Source organism: Eucalyptus grandis, chromosome 1 (genome assembly GCF_016545825.1).
Source record: "Eucalyptus grandis isolate ANBG69807.140 chromosome 1, ASM1654582v1, whole genome shotgun sequence".
Classification (NCBI taxonomy): Eukaryota; Viridiplantae; Streptophyta; class Magnoliopsida; order Myrtales; family Myrtaceae; genus Eucalyptus; species Eucalyptus grandis.
In genome coordinates this window covers 10,386,751-10,396,739 of record NC_052612.1, presented here as the reverse complement: position 1 = coordinate 10,396,739, position 9,989 = coordinate 10,386,751, and positions in this window count along the sequence as shown.

Below are 9,989 nucleotides of genomic sequence, written 5' to 3'. Positions count from 1 at the left end.
AAGAAACGGAGCCTTAGTTGTAACTATAATCTATAATGTCTCAAAAAGCACGAAATACAATGATGAAGTAATTAAAATAGATCTTTGGTTGCCTTTTCACTGGCTATAATCGACTATGGATGAGGTATTTGGCAAGATTTGGTTTCTGTGAAGGTTGCTTGACGGTCTTCTACAATTTGTAAGTTAGATATTTTATATTGTTGAATATATATGAATCCACATTGTGAAAAACTAATTCATAATTTTTATTTAAGCAATTGAACAACTATCGAAGATTAAGAGTTCTCACGAAAATGCAACAATAAATCATCTCTTCATCATTAATTTGATGGAGAGCCATATTAATTCACCTCCAATTTTCCTAGCATCCATGTAGAGCACGTATATTTAATCAACAAACTATAACACGCATTCCTTAGTTATTACAATTTGTAGTCCACGTGTGGTTAGAAGTGATTAATGAATTTTCTGTCACTTGTTCAAAGCCACGCATAGATGATCACTGTAGCATGTCACCCATCGACCGGAGATCGAGCTCAAAGGATTTAGCTTAAACTTGCGTCAAAGGGGAAAAAACTAGCTCATTTATTTTTAAGAATAGGTCCTAAAATTTGTCTTGTAATTGAGTACTAAAAATTATAAAGAGTATGATCAAGTCCTTCTGTTAATTTTGTCCAATTTGACTAATAAAAAATGCTGAGATGACTTTCATATTATTTTTTCTCTCATACGCAGCATTAATATGGCTAAAATATGAAAGATAAGGCTAAAACAATATTATTTTGAACCAAATATGATTTTTAAATATAAAGATTATTTATACCAAATTAAAAATAAAAAAGGAAAAGGAAGTCAAAACGATGCGACGGCCGGGGCCTGATGACCCTCGTAATATTGACCCACAACCGGCCATCACCCACCATCGCCCTTCCCGTCGATTTTTTTGGTGTTGGGGGAAGGGAAGCCCTCTCGCGGTTCTTCATTTGCATTTCAGGACCTATTTTTGAATTCTTTAATAGCTCAGTTCCATGTCTACACGAGATCCATGTCTACACGAGATCCATGTCTAGATGCATCAAAATGTTGATCGTTTAAGGCTGCGTTCGTTTCACGGAAAATGACTTCCAGGAAAATGTTTTCCGGATTTTCCAGTGTTCATTTCACAAAAAATCAACTTCTTAAGGAAAATGTTTTCCTCAATAGTAAAATCCACCTTCAAAGATAAGGAAAATGTTTTCCACTTCTGAAAAGTGGAAAACATTTTCCATAACTTCTTCTGCCTTATATCTTTTTCTTTTTTTTTTTTCTTTCTCCCCTTTTCATCTTTCTTCCTTAGCTTGGACGATGGCCGGCCCCGACAGCGGCCGGCAACCGGTGACCAGCGACCGGCCGCGAGCCAGCTCGAGCTCCGCCCCGGGCCGGCGAGGCTCCTCCTAGCCCGATCTGTGGAAGCCCAACTCGCCCGAGCTCGGTGAGCTTGAGCCTCGCCAGATCGAGCGAGGCGGAGCCTCGCCGGCTTGGGGTGGAGCTCTAGCCTCGCCGGATCCGGTGGGGCGGGGCTCGGGCCTCACCCGAGCTTGCCGGAGGTCCGCGAGCTCGCGGCTCGCCATAGCCCGGTGAACCTCCGGAGAGCTCGGGCGAGATCAGCCGAGCCTCGAGCTCGCCGGATCTGGCGACCGGATCTTGGTCGGCCGTCGGGCAATTAGCCATCGTCAGGCGTGCGGTGGCGGAGGAAGGAAGAAGGAGGAAGGAGGAGGAAGAAGGAAGAGGAAGGAGGAAGGAAAGGGAAAGAAAAGGAAAAAATAAAAAGAAAAAGAAAGAAAAAATAAATGAACGGTGGAAGATAATAAAAATTGTATTTTTAAAAATACAAATATTTTTGGTCAATTAAAATTCAATTTTTTGATAATTTTTTCTAAACAATTAAATTAGTTAACGAACGGTGGAAAATATTTTCCACTCAAAATTTAAGTTTTAGCCGAACACCGGAAAATATAGCCATTTTCCGGAAAATGACTTCTGGAAAAATATTTTCCGGAAATGGCCCATTTTCCGTGAAACGAATGCAGCCTAAATCTCTCTCTCCCTCTGTCTCTCCACAGGAAACAATGGAAGTAATGCTGCTCGATTGCCAACACAACCACAACAACATGCCACGTGGAACCAAATTATTGACAGTTTGAACCAAATGGAGCCTCCAGCGTACATGGGATGACCACTCAACCGGACAATAGAATCTGTTTTTTTTAATTCTTTTCCCAAATTGGTACAGTCACGTTTACTTTCATGTCACGAAAAATTCAACATTGGTACATCCATACTAAATTTATCCCAAATTACCAATCTTTGAGATTTTTTGTTATATAAAAGTCAATTTGGGATAAATATGATATAAATATATTAATTTGAGATTTTTTGTAACACAAAAATTAATTTAGCGTAAATGTGGTACAAATGTACTGTTTTGGGATTTTTTGTGACACAAAATAATTTTTAGATAAATATGGCACGGGTGCATTAATTTGAGATTTTTGTGGTATTAAAATTTAGATGAAAGCAAAAATGCTTAGAAATTGTTTTACGGATGACAAAAGAAGGTTATTACATGCTGCTACCAAAAGTGGTAATCTATTAAGGAATGGTGGAGGACATTTGATTAATATACGACAATGGTGGTCGTATATCATAGGAAGGTTCTATGAAATGTCACTAACATGCATGCTTCACTACAAAAAATTTAGACTTGTGGCGACCCTTGCTGGCCCTTCCCTCTGGTGGTGGGGAGCTATGTTTTCCTTCTTCTTCTTTTTTGTATTTTTTATAGTTAGCTTATTTTTAAATAATTTAAATTACATTTGTATTAAAAAGAATCAAATTTGGACCACATTGTCCTCGACTGTATTTTCCTTCTTTTCTTTCCGTTTTCTGTATTTATTTGAAGTTACCTTATTTTTTAATATAATATAAATAAAATGTATTAAAATTTTAGATTTGGACCAAAATGACATTATTTTAGCGTTATGTTTCGTGTATGAGTCACATCATTGCTATTTAGGAGAGAGAAAATTAAAAAAAAAAAATTCATGTCATCATTGTTATTTAGAAGACAAATTGACTTGATTGCATCAATTCGATAAATTTAAAATTTAATTACTTCTTAAAAAAATTATGGTTCAGTTATATTTTCATGATAAATTTTAGTATTTTAAGTGCATCTATCTAAAAAAATATTGCAGATGCTACTTCAAAAGGTTGACGGGGCCAATTTCCTAAATCAGAGAAAAGAAACTGAAAAGAAATCTCTGAAATGGCGATGTTTCCGAAAATGTTCCATAAAAGTCACTTTTCTTGAAAAATCATGCCCCGTGAGCCCACTCCTGCGGACCCTACAAAAGCAGACACACTCCAAAAGTTACGTACTTTGATTTGGTGGATGAATGGATTTGTTGTCTCGCTCCCTAAATTCTAGGATAATTATAAATAAATAAAAAAGATGTAAATCTGATATTAATTAAATCTTATTTTATTTAATTTGATTAATTTAATTATGAATCTTTTAATAATTTGTCAATGTAGTTCTTTTTGTCAATTTTGATTGAAATCGTTAATATATTGATTCGATCGGTCTAGCTATCTTATGTGACATGACCAATGCCGACATTAATAATCTTTACATCTTGTTTATATATATATATATATATATATATATATGTATATGTATATTTTTTTCTGTTTTTTTTTTTTTTTTCATTTTTCCCCTTCTTCCACACCCACCACAAGCGAAGGTTATTAGCACTTGGGTCCCGACTAACCAATCATATTCATAGTCTCGACCCTAATCCTCGTGAGAAGGGCCCAAAGCATACAACTTTTTTCTTTTTTTTTAAAGTGGGTCTTAAAGAAATAAACATTTGGAACCGAAAGTCCTCCATTAGCCGCCACTCTTGAAGTTGCAAAACCATTGCGGGCTAGCCAGCCAAACCCAATTCAATTGTCTAATGTGTATCACAAACAAATGCTTTTCAGTAAAGATGTTGTTGTTAGTATTGCATTAGTACTTAAATTTAATTGATTCATTCATTGATTTTTGTTCTTTAAATCTGTGAATTCGTATTCAAATTCCTAGACAATTGCATCTTTACCTACGTTTTCCAGGAATTTGAGAATTACTCCTTAGGCTTCCTCATGTTCTCTTTCCCTAATTACAATTATCTACATTGTTCACGATAAATTATTTGAAATCGATCTCTGTAACATTTTGGAGGTCGGGTGCTAAGCTGTACCACGGTGCAATTCAATGCTCAATTTGGTCTTATCTATAATCTGTCTCTTCTTTCTTGCTCACTCTCTCACTTGCACGAAACAGCCCACTTTCTTTTCTTTCTCTTTTTTCTCCCTTTTTGTTTCGTGCTAGCTGGGCCGCCCATGGAGGTGGAACCGGCCAACACGTCGCTGTTACTTGAATTCAAGCCGGACATGTCCTCTGCAGATCGTGTCAAGTTGGCTCGCAATTCTACTCGATTTGACTCACGGTTCTATTCCTCCAGCTCATGTGGAGGGTTTGCCGAGGCAATACAGGCCGTCGCCGACCATCCTAAAGGGTTGCCGGAGGTAGCGCACGATGGCGATGGGGGCAAGCCGTCCCTCCTGCTCAAATATATATGGGAGTATGCTCGTCTGCGTGTGATGATGGAACGATGTTGTTCCTTGTGGGATGAGGGACCGCCCGCGAGGGAAGGGACAAATGAGATTGTTACGTATAAAAAGGTTGTACGCATAAATCTATGATGTTGGGACGTATAGTTTGTAATCAAATTTAAATTATCTAATTGTACGGTAGGGAAAAGAGCCAGAAATCTAAGTTATCGGGGGCGAGATTACCAGCACATTTGAGTTTTAACTATTATTTCCGAGTTTTGGTAACAGTGGTATTAGTAATAACAACTTAATTTATTAATTGATAATACAAAAAAAAAAAAAAAAAGTGTAATGTTCAATCGCGACGTAATAAAATAGTGAGACTGCATATCTATGAAAAATGAAAAAAAAATTAACTTGGGATTTAATAAAAGGAAGCATTGATTTTTATTTTTAAAAAAGGTTAATTCTACAGAAAACCAAAAATTGATATATTTATGATAAATTTATTAAAAATTAATTTTGACCACCAAAAATCCATAAATGGCACACTTGTGATGAATTTACCTCAAGCTTATTTTTTGACAAACAAAAAATACAAACAGGTATATATGTGATAAATTTACCTTTCATTAGTTCCCGTTAAATTAGATTAGTACAACAAAAAGTCAAAAACTGATAAATCTATGACAAATGGAGGATAGAAATCCAATTTGGTATACTCGTCAACTAGCGCATGTCATCAAACTTAGTAATTTGACGATATAATTTAACAAAAATTAATGGATGGTAAATCTATTACAAAGATATTAATTTGGAGTTTTTCTTAGTATTAACAGGAAAAAAAAAATGTAGAAGAGTGACTTAAGAGCTAACCATGGGACCGCTCACATAAATTGCAGGCGAAGGCAGAGAGATTGCGTGGATGTTTTACAAATCGAAACAAGCTCGTTTTTCGTTGAAATTCAACCCGGTGCGTCTGCAAATCATCTATATGAGCAAAGTCAAGGCCAGACCACAATCATCCATGGACTGGAAGATGACGACCAGCAACGCACAGGACGTACACAATACAAACAACGCGTTGGAAAGGCGAAAAGCCAGGGAGAATCGAGGTGATCTTACCCGTAACACATGTGTATCTTAACATTCGACTTACGACATCCAAAGTAGACATGGAAGAGAGCAAGAATAAGCATCAACGTGAGCATGGTTGAAGCTTAGAAAGTCCGAGAAACGCAAGCGGGATTCAACAGTGACGCTGGTTGTTGAACAAGACCGACATACTGACCATTTTTGACAAAAATCTGAACATGCTAATACATAATCTGAGTTCCATTCACGGCCAGGCATCCCCATCAAGATAAATGAACCGATAGATCGAGATATGCTTGTGATGCCCATTAGACGAGGCGAGCTAGAATACTCGACTTTTGACTACAGTTTGGTGCTCGTCGCAGGATAACCAGGCCAAAATCAAACTAGAAAAGCTAGAAGGAAAAGAGCTATACCTTTTGAGACCTCTAGTTGATAAAGAACAAAGATGAATGGACCTGAATGAGGCTCGGTTGGTCACGAATTTGAATAGATTGGCATGGTTTCTCTCTTGAATTCACTGCCATTCCTAATTTTCGCTCTGTTTTTGCCGGTAACGTCTTTCCCTTTTAGACTAACCTCCTGACCTCCCTTTCAAACGAGTCACCTATGGTTGGAAAGCTTTTTGAGTCTGATTTTTATTTCTAGTTCATGATTTGAGCTAATTCTAACTCGAGGTTCACGATATTTCCACTTCCCTGCAACCTGTCCCTCGAACTCCCCTGCAGTTTTGCCTCGGTGATGTTCGCCACTCTTAGACCCCTCTTCCGGCCTCCATTTGGAGTAAGTCACATACGATTTGCAAAGATCTTTGAGTCTACTTTCACTCTCTAGTCAAAAGTTTTGACTGATTTAGATTCCAGTGTGTTTGTTTGAGTTAAATTGTTCTTCGGAAATTAGTTTTTAGGAATTTTACTCGTTTAGTTTGCCAAAAATGTCCAGTCGACTGAAAATACATTCCGTTCAACGAAAATATTCATGCATAGAATTAGGAAAATGAATTCTAAATCTAAAGTGGTGAAAATGCTTTTGGGAATTGCTCATCTCGATTTTTTTAATATTTTATATATATATTTTTTCTTTTTCCTTCTCCTTCTGTTGGTCACCAAGCCTAAGTGACAACAGTAACTAGCCACAAACATGAGCTGATGAGGCTTGACTCACCAAATCCCAGCGATGCTTGACCTCGTCCAAGGTTGGCAAGGTCAAGCCGCACTTGCAGCTTGTTATCGCCCATCGTCAAGGCTCGGTGACTAATAGAGGAAGAAGGGAAAAAAAAAAGGAAGGAAAAAAATAAAGAAAAGAAAAAGAAAAAAATTATTTAAAAAATTAAGTTTTTTTATTTTCTAAAGATAAAGTCATGAGATTGAAATTATTTCCAAATGAGATTTAAGTATCAAAAAAAACGCTTTTAGTCACATACTATCAAATTATGGAAAACTATCCATTTTCTTGAAAAATAATTTTTGTGAAAATATTTTCCTTTATTAATAAATATTCTTTATTTCGGGAAAAATGGATGATTTGAAAAATATCATTTTAAAAAGATCGTTTATATCGCGTATAAAAATGAAAAAAAAAATTCATCATCCACAAAAATATAGAAATATAATTTGTTATTGATGATGAAATTTTTTTATTAACTAATTATATTAATTAATATAAACTATCGCTTTCAGAAAAATATTTTTATAAAAATTAATTTTCGTGAAATAAACAAATCCTAAGCTAATAGAATGCTCATCTTGGTTCAACAGATCACGCGCTCATCTCGGTTCAACAGATCACGCTTGGGATCTATTTTGGAAGCTCGACACAACCAGAAGAGCGCGAGATGAGTTGCTAATTTTGGGGCTTTCCTCCATCCACAGGAATGCCCATGTGCGTTTGAGCTCTTTTACCGTTAGGGGCCGACATAAAATGAAGCGCACGTGCAAGTGAAATTTCGAAGAAACTTCGTGTATATTGGCGAGTTGTCCTCCACTATTTTATTTCAAGTAAATTTCGCTATTTTTATGGTTTTGGTCAAATTTGCGTCGCACGATTATTGAAAGGAAAAGTGCTACGTCATGTCACGGCTCGTATTTTGAGAACGCATGAAAATTAAAATATTTTTAGAAATGCTATTTCATTCAGGAAAAAAGTCACAAAAAAAATTCTAAAATTTACCCAAAATGACAAATTTACTCAAAATTTTTTATTGTGACATAGAAAATATTAAACTTTGCTAATCGTAACACATTTATCTCAATTTTTTTTTGTGACACAAAAAATCCTAAACTTATATCCATGTGACAGATTTACCTCAAATTATATGATATTTTCGTCTTTTACTTTTTAAATTTTTTCTTTTTTTCTTCTTATTCTCTCTTCAATCCGTTGGCCGTGGAGGGAAGCATTGGGTGAGGGCCGCCCTTAGGCTCACCGTGGTCAAGCGAGGACATTTGTCGCTAGACCGGGCGAGGGCACCCCTTGCTCAATACCAGGTGAGGGCAACCCTCACTCAACGCCAGGTGAGGGCGGCCCTCGTCAGCATCGTGTGAGGGCATTCCTCGCCAGATCCAACCCAGGCGAGGGCAACACCTAGGCGAGGGCTGCCCTCACCTGAATCTAGCTTCCCTCTGCCATGGCCGGCGAACGGAAGAGAGAAGAAGAAAAAAAAAGGAAAAAAAAAAAGAAAAACAGAAAAAGCAAAAAGAATAAGACGGAAATGCCCTTGGCTATAGAGTTTTGGATAAATGTGTTACGATTAATAAAGTTTGGGATTTTTTATGTCACAAAAAAAGTTTTGGATAAATTTGTTACTTTAGGCAAATTTTAGGGTTTTTGGTGGCTTTTTCCCTTTCATAAAATAGGTATAGGCATCAAATGGATTTTTAAATTGGTTGTTAATTAGTATGTATTATATGATATATGATATTAGATTGATGCTAATGGTTGAATTACTTTATGAGATATGCTACATGTTCATAGACCGAACTATTCTAGGTTTTAATCACAGCCAATTTGGTTTTAGGAGTTTGACTCCAACCGCTATAGTTTCATGGCCTTGTAACCTAGCAAAGTGCGACCGTATTGTTTCTACATGAGAAGCATGTTCGTATCCGTATGTTGAGATATTTTGATGATATATGATGGGTGCGTTTGGATAGGCATTTAGAAAGCCCATCCAAGCCCCAAAGCTCTTTCACCCAAAAATAGGGTGTTTGGATATCATTCCCAAGGGGCTTTCAAGTGAAAGTCTCCCCTTGGGAATGCTGAAAGCTCAAGGCTGGTAGGGACCAGCCTTGGGCTTTCAGCATTCTACCAAATGCTAAAAAAAAAAATTTCTTTCTAAACTAACCTCATAAATTTTTCATATTTTCGTTTTTACCCTTGTATTTATTTACTTTTTAAATTAAAGAGCAGCCCTTCGCCGGACCGGCGAAGGGCGACAGCCCCGCCGGCGAGGGCGACGGCCGCCGGAGAGCCGAGATCTGCGCCGGCGGCCGTCGGTTGAGGTTGCCCGAGGTCGGGCGACCTCCGGCGAGGGTCAGGTCGCGCGACCCTCGCCGGAGGTCGCCCGACCTCGGCGACCCTCGGCGAGGGTCGCGCAACCCGCCCGAGGGCCGCCGAGGTCGCCCGACCTCGGGCGACCCGGTCGCTCGACCCGGGGCCCTCGCCGTCGCGCGACCCTCGCCGTCACGCGACCCTCGCGAGACCCGGGCGAGGGCCGCTGCGGCCGCGAGACCCAGGCAGCGGTCGCCCGGGTTGCGCAGCCACCGGGTCGAGCGACCCTGGTTGCCCGAGGTCGGGCGACCTCCGGCGGCCCTCGGGCCGGGTCGCGCGACCCTCGCCGGAGGTCGCCCGACCTCGGGCAACCTCAGCCGACGGCCGCCGACGCCAGATCCGGCTCGCCGGCGGCCGTAGCCCTTCCCGGATCGGCGAAGGGTTTAGATGAATTTTAAAAAAAAGGAAAAAGAAAAAATAATACCCATCAAAGCCCATTGTGAAAGTTTATTTTACCAAACACACATCCAACTCAAAGTCCATTTGCAAATTTTTTTTACCAAACACAACAGCATTTTCCCCAAGTAACTTTGAGCTTTCAGCATTTGCATTGGACTCAAAGCCCATTGCAAATGCTAAACCAAACGCAGCCGATATGCCCTATTGGATTATGTGATTTAAGTGCGACACTTGTGCAGGTGTGACGTGTTGCATAGTTGATAGGAATTTGCTTCATTAATTTCTTGATCCCAAAAAGTGGTAATTGT